Source organism: Phytophthora infestans, genomic scaffold (assembly GCF_000142945.1).
Source record: "Phytophthora infestans T30-4 supercont1.18 genomic scaffold, whole genome shotgun sequence".
In the NCBI taxonomy this organism is placed as follows: domain Eukaryota; phylum Oomycota; class Peronosporomycetes; order Peronosporales; family Peronosporaceae; genus Phytophthora; species Phytophthora infestans.
The window spans coordinates 194,555-214,766 of NW_003303741.1; positions in this window are offsets into that span (position 1 = coordinate 194,555).

Below are 20,212 nucleotides of genomic sequence, written 5' to 3' on the forward strand. Positions count from 1 at the left end.
AGGCAATCGGCTCGTAAGGTAGTCCTGAGCTCGTCGGGTGCCTCCCACTCTGTCTGTCGTCGTAGCTCGGTACTCTAGTACCAGCGTGCCCGCGAAACTCCCCGCCAGAGGTGGCATGTCGCCCACCCGCCTCCCAGGTAGCAGACGTTGGAGCCTCCGAGGCTACCGGTGCCGAGGTCCAGGCGGGTCGCGTCCCATGGGCGCTCCATCCAGACGTAGGCGTCACAGGAGGTTGAAAAGGAGAGTAGAACGCCCCGGGCAGAGGCGATCCTGCCCCTCGACTGCTCCAGCCAGGCTGAGGCGTTTGGATTGAAACGCCTCCATACGAAGGGATCGCCGCCATCGGCATCCCTGTCGGAGTCGCAGCTACCGTTCCCGGAGTCATCCTTGGGTTCGCGGCCTCTAGGCTCCGGCGCTCTTCCATTGACGAGGGCGGAGCTCGTGCTTGGCGCAACCCTCCCGACGCATCGTTCAGCGAGAGGCCACGGAGCGCTTGTTGGAAGGAGTCGATTAAGAGCGCTTGGAAGGTCGAGTCTGTGTCTCGCGTTCCACTTCCAACAGTCGATGTCACGGTGGACGGAGTAGGGCCCACCCTCGCTCCTCCAGTCGAGACGTTAGCTGGGGCCGCGGTCCTTGCGTCCCTGAAGCGTTCCTCCTCGATCCTTCCCAATCCTGGTCCTTGCGGACCAGCGGCAGCCGTCACTTTCCTCCCTTCTCCTTCAACAGGTCCCAAGGAAGGGCGGGCTGGGTCAAATGTGAACGCCACGCCCCGTCGACTTTCTGGAGCCGTAGCCGTAGGTTCTGCTCGCGGGTGGGATGCTGCGCCGGTCAGTTCACTAGGAGCAGGTTGGCTGGCGAGCTGCAGCAAGAGGTCTTGAAACTGAGCCCGACCTCTGGGGGTCTCAAGCAGAGAGGTAATCCACCCTCTCGTTCGGGGAGACGCGAGAGCCCCGTCGAACAGATTGTCATCGTCACCTTGAGCCGCCTGTGCCTCGTAGCCTTCTGCCGCTTGTTGGTCTTGACCTCGCGTTCCGCGTTCCGCTTCGACGTGTTCTCTCTCTCCGATAGGAGGTTCTCTTTGCGCGTTCTCACCCGCATTTCCTTCCACACGCGCCGCTTCTTCTTCCTCTGGGACTTCGGAAAAGGGCAGCGCTTCTTCGCCCAACGCGTCGGACAGGTCGCGAAAGCTCATAGCGTACCTACTGTCCCTCCTTCTTGTTCAGGCGCTCCATTGCCTGAAGTCTTGTAGCGCTCTCCTCCGCTCTTACGTTCCTACGATTTTTCGGTAAGAAGATACCCTGCTTCTCCACCAAATTGTCGCGGTTTTCCTCCTTGATCGGGGTCGTGTATCTTGCAGACCGACCGTAGGAACTTTTAACGAAATAAACGTAAAATAAATGTATTGCTGGTCTTCTCAGTTCTTGTGAGGTAAAGAGGAAAAACACGACTGAGCTGCTCTCCTCGACTTCCACGAGAGAGAGCAGCTCCCTACCGCTCTACAGATCCTCCTACGTGGCGGTCCACTGCAGATCTTAAGAACAGCCGTCGACAGGCGTTCCTTTTTATGTCGGGAACGTCGACGTCGGAGGCGAAAGACCCAGTTGGTTAGACGTGGTGCGCTTCATCTGAAACGCGTTGAGCTTCTGAATGCATTCGGCGAGAAGGTCGAGTCCCTCATCCAGCCGTATACCGTGACAATTCACACCTGCCCGGTATATGTATGTTGCTCCGCCAGCCCCCACCAAGTGCGGGCTGAAGTTTGCCGGATCGTCGCCGAGCTTTACCGCTGCCTGGCGAATCACCTTCGAATCGCGAACAACGATACGCAATTGGGATAGCCATGCTCACTGAGAAAACACCGCAATCGGGATGTCTGTCTGCAGCGAGTGTCTTGCCTCGAACAGGCATAGAGCCCGAAAGTCATGGCCTAAGAGATTCATCATTCGAAGTGTCGGTTCAACTTGCTGGTTTATCTTTGAGCCTCCCAATCGGATGTGAACAGTCATGAATTTGCGAGCACGTGAGATTGCTGTGTCGTGGCAGTCAACCAGAAATACATCTTCTGCTCTGAGTGTGAACCAGGCGAATCGCTTGCCCAAAGACGCAATATCCGACCGACGCAACATGAAGAGGGATAGCCCCCACTTCCCTATGCTTAATCGCGAGAGCGCAACATGTTGAGGGAGTCAAACCACCTTTCCAAAAGATGGAGAGACACTGGAGCACTGTGGCAGACGGGCTGGACCCATGTAAAATAAAGTCCGTGGTGATCTGTAATCGTGGTGGGCTGATTAGGGTTGGGTCAATTCCGTGCTGTGTTGTCCAGCTGTACCATGCATTGAATGCCCTGTGGTGCTTGCTGTAGGTTGATGGAGCAATTGAATTCAATCGAAGATAGAATCCCTGACTATTTCCAAAACCCGAGACATCCCCCGTTGGAAAAACCTGCGCCCACCCACGAGTTAGCTCGTTAAAGATATCCGCTGATGCTGTGCTGTTTGACCTGCGAGAACCCGAATCAGCAATTTTGTTTCCCACGACGGCAATATGCGCTGATAAAATATCGTAGCTAATACTCCACCTCCCGGTTGGCTAGTACCCAGATGATAGTTTGGGCCCTGAAATTACGCGATGACGTGGGGCCAGTCCTTCTGGGCAACCAGGAGGTGGGTGAACACCTCGCTCACGTCGAAACCGCTGCGGTGTTTAACCGAGCGGGCCAACCAGTCAATCTCTGGTTGATACCGTGACAACCACGGGATTCTCAGGATGCAATCGAATGCGTAGTTCATTTCAATCACGAGGAAGTTGTTATTGCTGCGAAAGCCGTCGAAAGTGTACGGCAACGTAATCTCGCGCCGCGCGACGTGGCGCGGATTTCCGTCAGCAAGCTTGACTACAACCTGTCCGCGACCGTTGCGGACAGCGATTTCTCTGGGTAGCGTCGACAAACACGACTTACGGAAGAAGTTGTTTGTCGCTCCTGAGTCCACAAGCGCGCGTAGTGGACGTCGGGCGCCGGCGACATGGAGGCTGATGATGATCAGTCTTGAGTCGCCCGACGCTGTGGTGGCATTGAAGTGTGCGTGTAGCACACGAGGGCTAGAAGTCTGGGTAGCCACCGGGGGACCCGGACCTCCATTCCAGCCAGTAGGGCGCCCCGCACCTACTGGCCCTGACCGTTTTTTGGCTGATCGGTCGAAGAGGCATCGACATTATGCGTGAGCACTGGCGCGGGCGCGCGGCACTCAGCCGCGCGATGTCCAACCTTCCGACAGCGGAAGCAAGTGAGGGATCGACTGGGATGACCACCATTCGCACAAGGGACTGCACGACGGCGGTTGCTCGACGCGTCAATCGCGTCGATCTCCATCGGCTCCGGAGCTGACTCTTGAGCTTCCGCGGACATTGCCCGCGCGTACGACGCCGCCACCACGTAGTCTTCATGAAGTGCGAGAGCAAATGCCTCCTCGAGTGAGGAGGGTTCCGCTCGAGTCAGACAGTATCGCGTCATGCCTTCACGCATGCCGAACACGAAGACGTGGACTTGAGATGCCAAGTCAATCGGATTGGTGACGATGCAGGACGCGAGGTGGCGTGTCTTCTGGACGTAGTCGCGCATGGTCATCTTGCCTTGTCGCAGAGCGAAGAACGCTGCGCGCACTCGGGACTCGTCTTGTGGAGGCTCGAAGGCAGGGTGGAGATCGCATCGTTGTTGACGACCAGTTTGCCGAGCGCCCACTCCTTGGCTTTCCCGGCCAGTCGGGAAAGTAAGAAGTTAACTTTCGCTCCTTGCGCCTCGATCATCCTCGAGGCGATAGCGATGTCGATTTCGCGAAACCAGCGATTCAACGGAAGGCGATTCGCTCCTTCACCGGAGTATGTTGACGTCTCCAACTTGACGATGTCATTCTTCGAGGAACGCGAGGGAGTTGTCGCTCGCCGATTCGCGAATCGGCGAGCTCGCGTTCCATGAACTCTTGAGCTGCTTGACGTTGTTGATCGGGAGTCGCTGAGCTCAGCAGCGACGCGACAACAGCCTCACCGGAGACCGCCACAAGGCGGTGAAAGGCTTCCCACTCGACACGAGTGAGATGAGGGAAAGCAGCATGCTCCAGGGTTGACCCTAAGGCTTCAGACGACTGGCCTTGGCTCATTGTAAACTTGGTCATGGGAAGGACTACTAAGTGCTACCAGGTGTAACGGGCCTAGAGTGTCCGTTACTAGTTTACACGTAATAATGAGGAAGCGTGCAAGTTCCGCGATAGTGAAACCAAGTGCTTAGTCTGAAGGAAATCAACTCTGTTTTTATTTAGGTCCAGGGCAACTTGCCCTGACCACTCAAATACACGTCAACCTCTTATTGGCTGATAATGGGTCTGGCCCCCCCATATATCAACCAATAGGATGACGGCAGTTCAGCACACGCTAGCCGTGTGCTGCTGCATCTAATTTTGTAATATAATTTTATCTACTTATGTAATGGCGTGGCCCGGCAGAGGCTACGTACACAGTCTGAAGGGTATGAGTCAGCAATTTTTGCAGTGTCTTGCAGAGTCGTGCACAGTCCTGCACAGTATCTGGTGGATAGCCTCACCATGTGCTGGGTATAGCTGCCAGATGGCAGCCAGGTTTCTCTTCATAGAGCGAGCAATTTGGACAGCCCTTGGCAGCTGTGGTCACGCTTCTCTTCATAGAACAAATAGCGCTATCGGCTAAACTGTCTTCACAACAGGAACGACGTGCATCTTAGAGATTTCCAGCATTAAAAAAACACAGTGTCTAATACGGCTGCCTAAAACAACGAGTCCGCTACGCAGCTAATGATCAATTCTTATACGTTAAGCAGCGATGCAATAGTGTAGGCAATATGAGATTACATTGTGCTTACAATCTGATTGATGTACCTATAGCGGAAGTACTGCAGCGCAGTCGAAGTATCAAACCCGGTCGGAACGACATCTAGCAGGAGCATTTCAAAAAACATTATCTTGAAGACTCCGCAGTTATAGTCATCCCACTTGCGTTACCCATTCAACTCGCTTGAATCGGTAGCGCTTTGGTGACGGCGGCAGCGGCAACAACGGGACCAGCTCATCACGAAGATATCTTCTTAGAGTCTCGAATCTGTCTCCGGTTAACTGGGGGTCGAATATCGTGATAGTAAGCTCATTAAAGTTTACAGCGGTGGCACACCAGTGGTCGCTAGCATAGAGAATAACAGCAAACAACCACACTGGTTTTTCTGGGCCACTGACGGCAGTGTCAGGGGCGGTTTCCCCCCATAGGTTCATCCTCTTGACTGCATCGCGGAGGTTCACTAGAACCTTCGACTTAGCAATGAATTGATTATCCACGGAGGGAAATCTCATCATGTACGAAGGGATGCAGAAAATCTCGTTGTCTGCGTCGTACATGCTCTTCAACGCATTTAGAGCAAGGTCTAAACACGATAGCTCCACTAAAGAGCGACCTCGGAGGGTTGTTATCCAAAAATAATCACCGAGAACATCGATATTTGCAATACTTTTCTCCAGATCATCTGGGAACAGCAATTCTGTTCGCCAACAATCTTCGGGGTTCCAATCCAAGTCTACGTGCCGGAGCCAGTGAATAGTTTCTCGAAGGTCATTGAACCGCTGGACAGCTCTGTGCCACGAACTCATGGCTTTAAGCATCTCCACGTCGTACACAATACCCCCGGTTTTGATTGAGATGGCGAGAGCTGGCATCCTAACATCGTGATCACTGAACCACCTGTTTTGAAAATGCTCAACCTGTGCTTGGCAGGACTCAATCCTGCGTTGTGGCAGGATCGACCGAATTTTTGCGGGTTCTGTGGGAGGCCTCTTTGCCTTGTCGGTCACTACAATCTTGGTAGAGCGCGTTTGATTCAGCACAGTCATTCCCAACAGATCCTGGCGATCTTTAAAACAAAACGCGGTCCTGTAGGCCACCAATCCTTTCATCATAGAGGGAATTACTCCATCCGCGACAGCTTTGACCAACCTCGATGTCTGCTTCAGATTATCTCTGTGGGTTTCTTTTCGCGCTTTTTTCGCCGCTTTAGCGTGACCATCCCTCTTCTTTGATGGAGCAATCATCCACGTTACAGGTTGCGGTTGGTGGGTTTCTGAATCCACTGGTTTGTCATTCCGATCACTTCTGGCTTCGTCGGCCACCGCTATTGCTCGTACAGTCTTGGGTTGTGCATAAAGTTCAGACTGTGAACTAGTCTGAGTGCAAGTCATATCTTTCGCCGGACCACTACCGTCGCTCAGGTCTATAACAGAATCGGCAATCTCGTTCATGAGCTCGTGCACGGCGCGCTGACTTGGAGACGTGAGGATATTGTGAACATCACATGGGGGGCCTGCAATTCCTGGGTTTTACCAGCTGCACCTGGTACAGTCTCAGCTTGTCCACAATTCTCAGAGTGCAATCCGCTTGAAGACTCGTCAGTGGTGTCTGGTGAATGTGGCGGGTCCTCACTACTGGCAAACTCCCGACACTCTTGCTCCAATAACTCGACTCGAGGACATTTACCAACACGCACGGCATCCAGGACCTTCGTAAGTTGTAGACTCAAATTCCCATGGGCAGTAGTGCCCCACGAAGCTCCAATATCAGCAATCTGTCTGCCTATACTTAGCAAATCGTTAAATTTCTCGTTTTGAGGCTTGGCACGGTTCTTAGGCTCGCGAGAGATTTTTCTATCCTCGTACGGGAAATCCACAGGAACTAATCTCTCCAATTTCAACTTCTTGTAGTTTTTCACCAGCCATCGCGGATGGATAATACTTTCTGGAACAAGGATACTACATCCAGTTGCCTTCCTGTAGTAAATTATATGTCGACAGGGAAGAAGTCTCGTAAAATACACGAGCAAGACCAGGTTTCAGGATTCATCATGTATTCCTCTTGGATGTCGTCATCTTTGGCCGCTACGTACTGCAGCATAATATACGGCCCGGTAGGATAATATCGGTACTGAGTGGTAGATAGCAGCGCAAAATCGTATTGTTGTTTCACCAACTCAACAGCGTGGAGCGACACCGTATTCGACAAGGAGTTCATCTCTGCATCGTACTCAGTGTTGAAGTAGACGCCAACTTTATTTACATTTCGCTGCAACATCCTCTCGTTCACTGTCTGCCAGAACATAATGGAGACGACACAGTCGTCGAGTGCTGACGATCGATTCACCAAAGTCTTCAGTTTTTGCCAGCTCGACTCAAGTCGATTGTTGGTCTGGCTGCCCATATGCGGGACATTTCCGCGGTAGATTGAGCTCCACTTATCCTTACAATTACTCCAGTTGCGATCAAGGTAATCGAACCACAAGCGAACTTTAGCCTCTGTTCGCAAAACCACTTTCATAGTAGAGATCACATTGTTGTTGTTCTGTTCTGAAGGTGCACTAACCAGTAGTTGAATCAGCCTTTTCATTTCTTTCTTGGTGAAGACATCCAGATTATACTTCTCTTTCGCCACTTCTTCTTGCAAATATTTAACCACGTCAAAATGACACAGCAGGATTCGTACACCAACAAACTCCTCCTCCAAAACTGAAATTTCCGTAAAATCCTTGTCCACAATAACCACTGCCACAGACTCGTACGATGGACAGCTCTCGTTGAATTGTGCACAAGCCAGTCGCAGCGTTTCTTTTCTCTCATTTAACAGAAGGCAGTGCTGCGCATGTGTAAGAAAAAAGTGTTAGTCTATGATTCAATATCATGCACAGTCTGAGACTGGTACACAACCACAAACAGTCGCAGTCAACTTTCACCTGAACGTGTTGGCCCTTCCCCATAGCGTCATGGATCATGTAACTAAACAACTTGTAGTTGGAAGAATTCGTATCATGAGTAGCATCGATCATTAACACCTCTGGAAAATGCGCAAACATATGACGCATGTGCCCCGATTGAATGGATACGCACTCCACAATACCCTGCCCAAAATCAACACTTTAGGACACGAAAAATAGTGATACCAGCAAACAGCGCCCAAAACAATTATCCCACCTCTTCATTAGAGAAGACACGAGTCACGTTACCCGGTTTCTCTGCAAAATCCTCGAGAATTGATTTGATTCTCTCCTCCATTGAAGGCAAATTGTAGGATTCCCGCGTCAGTCTGGCAACCAAATTGTGAACGTCCTTCATCGCTGGCTGCACTTCGGTGTTTTCTGAGATATACTCCAGAATCCGCTTGCGATTAGCGCCTGCTCGATGCAGCGTTCGCACCGTAGAGAGCACTTCCTCGTCGGAGATCTGCCGAGCCTCATGGTAGTTTTCGTAGGCATCAGCGCTGATCTCATGGTTGTGCTCCGTTATTTGCTTTGTGGCGCAAACTTCCCAGCCTCCGGTTTCTCTGACACAAGCATTAATCTGGAGTAATCACAAACAACAACATGACGTCACAATACTTGCCGTAGCAGCTCAGATAATAAATGTGCTCACCTGAGCAGGACATCCGATCTTTCGGGAATGTTGTTTGGGACGCTTGCCCTTGCCTCTGCTGCGCCGTGGCCTGCCGTGGTGCGTACAGACGTACGTTTTGTTGTAAAAAGAAAAAGTCACTGGAATCGGTTTGATTGGATTCCGACTCTTCTTAATACGCTCATTTCGTACTTGAACAGGTGTGGCAGTACGCACGGAATACAACTGTGGCAAAAGCAGTAAGTTCTCATTGGTTAATACCAAGACTTGTACACAGTCTGAGACTGACAGACATTTAGATCCACACAATAAACATACCTGGTGCGTTCGCCTGCTGTAGCTCCCCAAGTAGCGCTCTAGATTCTCCCAGTCCGCAAAGAGTTTCACATCCAGGTCTGGAACGCGGCTAGTGTTCTCCAGAGGGCTAAGACGCATTGGTGTAGGTTCATGTTGATCTTCAGAAGACGAATCCGATTCATCGTCCGAGTCGGATGATGAACTATGTCTCAACGGCGACGATAAGCGCCGCGACCGCCTCTTCTTTTGACGCGTGCTCTTCTGGTGCCTCGGTTGAGAGCTGCTCTTCTTTCTTTTCTTGGCCTTCCGAAACGTAGCATGAAGCGGACTCTGAAAATCGCTGTCTCCTCTCTCTTCTGTTTGCTCTCTGGACGACGAGACGTACCCTGAGCTTTCGCTCGCTGACGAGGCGTCTTCTCCACCCTCCGAGCTATGTGCCACCTCTGCTAGGACGCCGGCGTGCCGGCGGCGAGACATCGTGGAGCTCCGGGGATGCTAACGGTGCTGTCGGAGCGCGCGGATTCGAATGGAGGGAGAGGCGCGCAGGACCGCAGATTTCTACGACGAGAAAACCACACAAATCTACGTGGATAGGGGATACACTATCCCACAGTTGACATCCCACTCCGAGTGAAAAACGCCCCTTTTAATTACTGTGTACGAAGCCACTCTCGGCGTGGCCCACTACAGCTTCCGATTTATCAGTGGCGGGATATGCTACGGTGGTAGCACCGACCGCTGCGCCCACCCTCGCCGAACGTACCAATGGTCCGACAGGCTCCCACGGAAGCTACAATAATTCGTCGAATCGAACTACGGTAACGAGTGCCGTGACAGCAGCCATCGCAACCGTCAGTGTGGGGCTCGAGGTGTTGCCCCTTCGTCGGCTCTTCGGTATTCATGCACTACCACATGATAATGTATTTGGCTCTAAACACGAGCACTCTATCATCCAGGGTAAACTCCGGCGATTTCCACTTCGCCAGTCGCGACGTACCGTGGTACTTGATACGCCACTGACCTGGCTTTGTTTACACCTCCTAATGTGGCGCCAAAGGCTCTCATACCGTTTCTGAGCCGACGCATGACCCTTGTGCAGTCTCGGGGCCGCCCCACGGCGCTCCACCAGCGCCACAGCCGTCCCATGGCACTACGACTTCTTCTGGTTCTACAAGAGATGTCGACGTTGCCCTACCAACTCGGCTCAACTTACCAGCTTATCACGTTCCGAGATAAACACATGGTGATAGCCCCCGCCCAACATGAAAGATCGACCGGCACTAGTCTATCGTACTTACAACGCTAGGACTAGGATCCGCATAGCCAATCGTCGTGCGCCTGTCGTGTCAACGGCCGGTCAGCACGGTGCCACTCGGCTCCTTCTGCCTCTACGACTCAGGCCCTAGTCAGACATGCTGCCATCCGAACCGGGCTATAAGAGCGCATTTGCATGCGCAACATCAACTCAGCGCTGGCTAATGCTGAGCTGACGCTACCGGTTTACACACCGCCTCCAGCCTTCGGTGGGCCCTCACTTAGCAAACAGCTCCAATCTGTGCTGTCCGAGTTTGTGCGTCGTACACGCATTCCACTGTCGCGCTTCGCCGAATGACACTTGGTCAGACTCTCAGTGATTACAAACCAAACAAACACATACGCCCGGACGTATTACGACACATGCGTCGAAGTTACCAACACCTGGATGCCCTGGTCGAGATCGCGCGTTCCGGCGTTAGAGCTTCTCTATCTAAGCCAGTGCCACGCCACCGCAAATATCCTGTCAGCCACAAATCGGTCGACAACTGCTACGCTGTGCTGCCCAAGAACATTCGTAAAAAGCAAGATAGCTGGCTCGTAGACCTTTTTTGCTCGAGATCTGGCCGAAGATGCACATTAGTCCCTCTGTTGTAGCGGACAAAGGCGACGAGGATCCACTCGTCAGCGGGAGATTGATTCACAACAGTCTGTATCCCGAGGGGCAGTAAGTAAACTATCACACGGACACATCGTATCTGCGCACCCACGTTCGAGCACTTCTATGTTATTGCTTCTGAAGTTATATGACAGCATCACGACTTTCCGGACGCGAAAGCTAAGCTTCAAGCCGGGGACGTTGCATCTGCCGAAACGTGTGTATACATAGCGAGCGCACACCTCTTCGGTGGTCGCTTTGGGCGTGATAACGCACTATTCATATGGTGTGGTCGGCGGCGTCATTGCCTTCCTGCACGGAAGTTCTTTTAACGAGTTTCATTGAGCCGGATATTTTAACTGAACCGACGATCAAATCAGCGTTGCTGTGGATATGGGGTCCAATCATCGTCGTTACGCAGAGCATTCTCTCCGCCACTGTGCTCGGTCACGGCGGTATCATCGAGACGATGCTAACGTCATGGAGCTCACGCCAAAAGGTTGATGGGCTGATCGTTGATTTCGTGACTGGTGCCATCGCCATACCTGAGCAAACGAGCGAGAAGGCTTAGCAAGTGGTCTCGTCAGCGTTATCTGCAGCGTCACTCAGCCGCACGGAGTACCGTTACATCCTCGAACGCTTCCGCCATGTGTGTGCGACGTGCCCTAGACCCGCTCGACCATTTCTCCAGCTGTTATGTCAACACGAGCGGTCTCTCCATTGATGGAACCGCGTCCCTGCTTCGAAGGGCATGCAGCTCGACCGGATGTGGTTATCACCATTCCTGTGCTCTCCATGGCTAAACGGTGTGCCATTGACATATACTTTCGTGCACAGCCGTACTGTCCATTGCCATCGAAATTGACGAATCTGACAGCGGTTTGTGTGCTCTCATTTCCTCAACGGAGACGGTGCTTCATCGTACATTTTTCAGGAGCGACAGAAAGCTCATTGAGTCAGCCAAGATCAATTCAGCAAGTGGCTTCGTTATCAACGGTCGCGAACGTCTGAGCTGTGTATTCGCAGTTCATTTATGGGGTCACGCTTGGGAGATGTCAAGAGTCTCTCGTGTCAAAAGCTTATTTCACGTCCAGTTCTGGATCGACACTACGTCTGCGGTTGCTTGGCAGATTAAAATGCTAAGCGGTCGAGCATGGGTTCCCGCGGCGCACCACAGCGGTCGAGCATGTGTTTCCGCAGCACAATATGGCGGTCGAGCATGGGTTCCCGCAGCGCAACACAGCGGTCGAGCATGAATTTCGGCAATGCAACACGGCGCTCGAGCAGTCGAGGCTCCCGTCACCCGAGCCGGTGGTCGAGCAGTTGGAGCTCCCGCCGAACGACCACGCGGTCGAGCAGTAGCCCCCGCGTGTAACCGGCACAGTCGAGAGCGATCTTCAGTGCCTAGAGCGGGGAGATACATCGTCCAGCGAGAGCGATTCTTCCTCCTCGAGTACACACTCGAGGCGCCGGGCAAAGAAGTCGAAGCGCCGTCATTTGAAGCCACGACGTGAAACTGCACCGAACGGCATCTCACAGACGGAGTCGGTCTGTGTCATTGAGCACGTGGACGACGGCATGGGCCGTCAGCGCACCGTCGATCTTGCGTGTCCACCTCGCGACGCTCAATCGATCACCCGGCTTCCAGGTCTCTCCTGGAAGAACTTCCTTCGTGGTCTCAAGGTTGGCGAGGTTGAGCAGGTCTGCCTGATCACAGACACTTCGTCTACGCCACTCGAAGGGAACACCGTCAGTGATGACGACAAATCCACCCGTCCCAAGAGCGCCGAACCGAAGTCCGCTCGCGAGGAGCGATTCGCAGCGCAGTCCTGGGAGTCCTTGCGCGAGTCTGGTAATCCAGTGTACGAGACCGTCCGCGAATACGCGGACTTCTTCCCCGATAAGACTCCAGCCGAACTGCCTGCCGATCGAGGCGTCCGCCACAAGATCGATCTCGCGCCCGGTTCGAAGTACTGTGTGACGCGGCAGTGGCCGCTGCCGCGAGACCAAGTCAAGGCCATCGACGACTTCTTCGAGAATCGCCGTAAAGCGGGTCACGTGCGTGAGAGTGTCTCTCCACATACGAGCCCAACGTTAAGGCGGATGGCGCATCGTTCATGCCTTTAACAAGTTAAAAGATGCGACCATCCCCGCGCAAACCCCAATTCCCCGGAAGGACATGGTGCTCGACACCATGGCGGGCAGTGTCGTCTACAGCGCCATCGACTTGACCGACGGATTCTATCAGATCTTGATGAGACCGAGCGACATTCCTCTGACAGCGGTCAGCACCCCCAGCGGTATGCTCTGGGAGTGGCTTGTGATGCCACAAGGCTTGAAGAATGCTCCCGCCACGTTCAATCGCATGGTCTCCCATGTGCTGCGTCCGCTTCGAGACTTCGCACCGAGCTACTTCGACGACATTTTTGTGCACAGCCGCGCTGAGGGTGGTCTCAGCGCGATAGAAGTCCACTTGAGGCACTTAATGTTGGAACATCCAGCTTGAACACGTTTAGATGGATGTGCTTCGGCTTCTGAGAGAGTGAGGTTACTAGAATGGATAGATGACAGTGCTCCTAGGACTTAAGCCCTCATGAATAATAATCACTTCCTCATTTCCCTTAACATCCACAAACACCTTTTATCCAAGTGTTCCAACAGGTTTACAGCCGCAAGGTGCCCTAGCTGAGCAAGAACACCTGAAATGCAAGACGACCTCGCCTCACAAGGTCTGTTTCGAAGCCGTGCAGCGGATCCATATGCATTCAACCCTGGTCGAGGAGACCAAAGCGATCCTCTGCCAATTATAGCCCAAGCAAGCCAGCAGCAAGGCGGACCCAGCAACGATGCTCAACACCGCTACGATCGAATCGTCAAAGCATTTTCGATTGAGCCATTCGACGGGTCGTCGTTAACCGGTGCGGTCGATGCAGGTGCGGCAATATGGCTACAGCGTTTTGAAGCTTTGGTCGCAACGCACGAGGACATCGCGGGTGTATAACTTCCGGATAACATCAAAAACGCTCTCTTTTTCAAGCAGCTGAAAGGAACGGCAAGTCAATGGTACATCGCAAACATTGTAGACCTCCGAAGAGGCTCATTTGCTGAAACTGGTCGTCGTCTCAAGACAGAGTTTGGATCTAAGTTACCAAAGCAGGAGGTCCTTATCAAGGTCGCGAGTGAACGCAAACGATACTCAGATACCTACCACGAGTTTTCCCTGCGTCTAAGGTCAATGGCGGCATCAACTACCGCAGATGGTTTGGAAACGGTCGAGTCAAATAACTTTGCGCTGAGCGCCTTCATCTTGAACGCATGGCCCAGACATGCCGACTCACTACGACTCGTCATTAACGAAGACAATCCTGAACCTCTCACGGAGATGAACCACGCTATTGCTAAGCTTTGTACCATCTCGAGGAGTCATGGGGCAGCAGCCATCCGGCCCATTTCTGGTGCAGGAACAAGCACCACGGGATGGAATCAAAACCGAAGGCAGCACCACCAAGACAATCGGGGGATGCAACGCAAAAGAAGCGAGCCTGGTGACGTTATCAAGAAGGAGCCCAGACTACGGGAACAGAAACGAGTGCGTCGCGAGCCTCGCGATTATTCCAAAGCACGCTGTGATGAATGCGGGGAACTTGGCCACACGACCGGTTACCACAACAAGCACGTGTCCCAACATCGAGGGTTGGCGCACGCAGCAAAGTTAACTAGAAATGGAGATGAAGATGAACGGAAAGACGACAAGGGCGACTACCGCCAGCACGAAGACCAGGACATATCTGAATGAAGACCGCGGGACCCGCGTCCAGAACACCGAGACCCACATCTTGGCCCCGGTATTCAACGCGGTGCCCCGCTCATTGACTCAGCATCGACGTATCATATCACTGGAAACCTGTCAATACTTTTTGACTTAGAGGAGTGTGAAGTACATGCAGTGGAGATTGCCGATGGTCGATTAGTCACTGGAAACCAAAAGGGAAAAATGATGATTGACGAGATGAACGATGTCCTCCTGAGCGATGTCGTGTACGCCCCTGGGTTTAGCCAGACGCTGATATCCGTGAAGCGACTAATAGATGATGGTATGAAAGTGGAATTTACCACATCCGGGTGCAATGTGTATGGCCCACCTCTAATGCAGGGAGTGGTGAGCCGTGGAGTATACACTCTAAAGCTTCCACCGCGACTAGCAGCCGTCGCGCTGCGTCCAAACTCTATTGAGGATTGGCATCAACGATTAAACCACCTGAACTACCGCGCTATAGCTCAACTGGAAAAATCTGATGCTGTGAGAGAACTGAAGATCGTCGGCCCGACTACCCCACGGAAACCATGTGAAATCTGTGCTCTGAGCAAAATTCACCACGCGACAGCGCCTTTATCAGCAACCCGATCGAAGGAGGCACAGGATGAAATTTGTCATGGTGATCTCGCTGGGCCCTTTAGGCGAAGTTACAACGGGAACCGCTACTATTTTGCGCTGAAATGGATGGGACACACAACGGTTTATTTCCTAAAGCACAAAAGCGAGGCCGCGTCATCCTTTCGAGCATACTTGAATGTGGTGAATCGCAGGTTCTTGAAAAAGAAGAACATTGCGATTTTCCGGTCCGACAACGGAGGGGAATTTATTAAAGCTCCTTTTCAGCACGTATGTGAAGACGAAGGCATCACGATCGAAATGTCAGAACCTGACGCTCATCACCAAAACGGAAAGATTGAAAGGACCCATCGCACGATCACAGAGCGTGCCAGGGCTATCATACTGCAAGCAGAGTTACCTCACTATCTGTGGGAATACGCCGTACGCAACACGGTTTTCTCACTGAATCGAGTACTGAGCAAAGCTAATCCGATTCAAACACCTTTTGAGAGATTTTGGGGACGCCGACCGGACCTGAAGCACGTGCGAACGTTTGGACAACAATGTGTCGTTCTCATTCCGGACGGGAAGCGTTCCACTGCGTACAAGTTCAGACCAAAAGGCCAAACCGGTGTTTTTCTGGGTAGTGATCCTCAGCGGAAAGGTTACTTCGTCTACGTAACTGGTCGTGGTCATCACGTCGTTCACAGCCGAAGTGTTGTTTTCCTCGAGCCGCCGACCCATTCACAAAAGAAATTGAGAAGTGACGATGACCCAATGGCAGAAGTTACCGAGCCCGTAAGTGACAGTGACAACATGAGTGCAGATGAAGAGGACGACGATGGCACTGATTACAGTGACAGCAATCCAGAAACTAAACTTGCTCCGAGTAGCACCAGGAGATCCATGAAACGAGGCGGGCTAGCACTGCACCCACGCCAGCCACGTCGGACCTCGAGCGCAAATCTTGTCGTCCTTCGCAGATCACCCCGCGCCACTGGAGGCGTGGGTACTCCCCGTCGATCCGCGCGCATAGCGGGACGTGCATTGAGCGCTGCAGGAGCGACACTCGATGAGATTATTCAGGCACCATTGAACCTGAGAGAAGCACGTGCATCTCAGCACTGGCCCAAATGGGAAAAAAGCAATACAAGCTGAGATTGAAGCATTGCGTGAAAATGACACATTTGAACTCGTTGATCCTCCTCCTGGAGTGAACATAATTGGCTCAATGATCGCCTTCCGAGTCAAAGAAAAAGAAGATGGCTCGATAGAGCGCCTGAAAGCACGGATTTGCGCGCAGGGGTTCACACAGGAGTTTATAAAAATCTACTTTGAGACGTACGCGCCCGTGGCCCGATTGAACTCGATCCGCATCTTCTTAGCGATAGCCACCCAACTTCGGTTGCGTGTGCGGCAGGGCGATGTACCCACAGCTTATGTGAAGGCGATGCTAAAGGAAGTCATACATGTACGACAGCCGCGCGGATTCGAGGAGGGAGTCGCACAAAGGTCTGGCGGCTCAAGAAGGCTTTATACGGCTTAAAACAAGCCGGGAGAGAATGGAATGCAGAATTAAACGCTTTCCTCTTGCAGTACGGCCTGGCTCCAACCAAAGAAGACCGATGCGTGTACACCCACCCGGAACATGTTCTCGTAGTACTAATCTATGTTGACGACATTCTCGTAGGCTATCGACGCGAAGATGTGATGCAAGACTTCATGGACGCCATACAACACAAGTACGGGGTCAAAGACCTTGGTGAAGCAAGGTGGTTCCTTGGAATCTCACTACAATTCGACCACGAAAACGGGATCACGACACTCAACCAGACAAAGTTCGCGGACGAAGTCACGAAGCGCTTTGGGATGAACAATTGCCGGCCTCGAAAGACTCCGATGGACCAAGGAAAAATTCTGTACAAGCGGGCCGAAGACGAGGAGGCCGCAGGGGACGTTCCATACAGACAAGCTGTTGGCGCCCTCCTATATCTCGCCCGCGTAACCCGACCAGACATATCCTACGCAGTCAATCAGGTTGCCGCACATGCTGCTGACCCTTCCAGAGCACATTGGATCGCAGTAAAGAACATACTTCGCTACGTTGAAACCACTAAGTCAATGGGACTAGTCTATCGCAAGGCGAGAACAGAAACCCATGTGCGCGTCTACACAGATGCTGACTGGGCCAACAATGAACAAGGCCGGCGATCAATATCCGGGGCTGTTGTTCAAGTGTTTGGCTGCGCTGTTTCCTGGCAGACCAAACGGCAGCGCATCGTGTCAAAATCATCGACAATTGCCGAATACATTGCCGCAGATGATGGCGTGGAGGAAGCACGATGGACCATGTGTCTAGTAGCGCGACTCATAAAGATCAGCAACGCCATGAAAATTACTGCTATGATCGACAACAAATCAACCATCAAACGCCTCACGAATGGAAAGAACTCGGATGCACAGAAGACTGTGGACTGCAAGTTCTTCTCAATTCGAGAAGCTGTAGAAAACGGGGAACTCGAACTAACATACTGCCCAACGACGGTCATGCTGGCAGACACATTCACTAAAGCACTACCAACAACAAGGTTTCAGGAACTAAGGGACTTACTAGGCGTCGCACCCAATCAGCACGCGTCCAGCACTGGAGGGGACGTGTTGGAACATCCAGCTTGAGCACGTTTAGATGGATGTGCTTCGGCTTCTGAGAGAGTGAGGTTACTAGAATGGATAGATGACAGTGGACTCTCTCTCCTAGGACTTAAGCCCTCATGAATAATAATCACTTCCTCATTTCCCTTAACATCCACAAACACCTTTTATCCAAGTGTTCCAACACTTAAAACAGGTCTTCCAAGTGATGCGCGCGAACAAGTTGTACGCGAACCTGAAGAAGTGTATCTTCTGCGCGCCGGAGATTCCGGTGCTGGGCTGCTTCGTGGGCAAGGACGGCGCTCGCGCCGACCCGGAGAAGGTGTCCTCTATCTGCGCATGGCCGACACCATAGAACCCCACTGAGTTGCGTCAGTGGTTGGGACTAGCAAATTATCTCCACAAGTACACGAAGAATTACGCCGGATTGATCCAGCCCCTCTCATCACTCCTGAAGAAAGATGCCACATGGGTATGGTCACCCGCGCACCAAGCCGCCTTCGACTCAGTGAAGAAGAGCCTTGCTGAGGCGCCGATCCTAGCTCTTCCCGACGACTCGAAACCATATCACGTCGTTTGCGACGCGAGCGACTTTGCCATCGGCTGTGCGCTGATGCAGTTTGACGACGAAGGACGTGAACGGGTCGTCAGCTATCAGTCTCGACAGATGAAGCCAGCGGAGCGCAACTATCCTGTCCACGACAAGGAGCTTCTCGCGATGCGCTACGCTCTGATCAAATTAAGAGTGTACTTACTCGGCGAGCAAACCTTCGCAGTGTATACCGATCACGCATCGCTGAGGACAGCGATGAAGAGCCCTCATCTTTCCCAGCGAATGGCTCGCTGGTTGTCGTTCTTCTCCGAGTAATTTTTCGTGGTTCACTACAAACCCGGCAAAAACAACATCCTTGCAGATGCTCTGTCACGTCGTCCAGATTATGACCCACGCGATTCGCTGGGTCGACAACCGCTGCATGATGAAGACGACGAAGACAACTGTGCTATGTGCTTGGCGTCGGGATTGAACCTGACGAGCGTGTCTTCAGAAATCCCACTCCGCGACGAAATCCGGACTGCGTATGAATTCGATCCGGTCTATTCGAGTATTCTGGAACATCTCCGCTCGCCCAGTGAAAAGACACTGAGTGCTTTGTCCCGCTCCACACGCCATCAGATCGATAGGTATCGGACTGAAGACGGGCTGTTAACGTACAGCATCGATCGCTTCGATGCTTCGCGTGTAGTGGTTGCCAACGACCCTGACTTGCGCTCGCGGATCATCCACGAGTTCCACGATATCCCCCTTGGCGCTCACTTGGGCCGTGAGAAGACATTCGCCGCAGTGTCGCGCGACTTGTACTGGCCCCACATGTATAAGTGGGTGCGCAAGTGGGTGAGGACCTGCGAGATCTACCAACGCGTGAAACCGTCCGCGTCATCGCAGGCTCCCCTGCGTCCCTTACCAGTGGCCACCGAGGCATGGCGCTCGGTGTCGATGGACTTCGTCTTTGGCCTCCCACCCGACTCCGCCGGGCGCTCCGGTGTCCTGGTATTCGTCAACAGGTTCAGCAAGATGGTCCACCTCATCCCGGTCCCGGATACGATCACCGCGGCCGATACCACGGTGCACTTCGTGGATGCAGTCTTCCGTCATCATGGCATGCCCGAGTCCATTATTTCGGACCGCGATCCGCGGTTCACGTCCGCTTTCTGGACGAAGCTCTTCGAGCTATCAGGGACAAAGCTGCTGATGTCGACGGCCGCTCATCCGGAGACGGATGGCCAAACCGAGCGAGTTAATCGCGTTCTTGAGGACGTACTGCGCAGCTATGCGACGTCGTTTACGAGCTGGAGCTCGTTCTCTCCGCTTGCTGAGTTCGCGCTGAACAACGCGGTTCACGCGTCGACTGGCTTGACTCCTTTCTTCGTCAACAACGCTCGGCACCCTCGCGTTCCAGCTCTCCTCGCCGTGGGCCGTCCCACGGCGCCGTGTGGCTCCACTCTGGGTGGGGGTGAAAGAGGCGACAACCACTTTGTCACAACTCCGGTTTCGAACCCACAACCGGTTACCATACCGGTTGCCGACGAGTCTTCTGCGCCAACACCGGTAATGGACCCTCAACCGGTTTCCATACCGGTTGCCGACTCCTCCTCGAGTGCAGCCTCATCTTCAGCGACTGTTAACGTAGTGCAACACGCCCAGGCCAGGAAGGTCCTGACGACTCCCCGCGACGAGGTGTCCCCTCTCGCCTCGTGTACGAATCGTGCCCTATTCAGTCCTGGCACCGTTAACGCGGTGTCTCCATCAGCGAACTACGCGCCAAAGCAACCGGCACATCCGGCTGATAACACCGCTGTCTCAGACTTCCTCCTCCAGCGCCAAGCAGTCGCCCGATACGTCCGCGACGCGCTGCAGACGGCGGTCGACAAGCAGAAGGAAAACGCGGACAAGCGCGGCCGCAAACACACAGTAAAGTTCGCGACAGGAGATCGAGTGCTCCTGTCGACTTCAGGAATCAGAGACTCTGC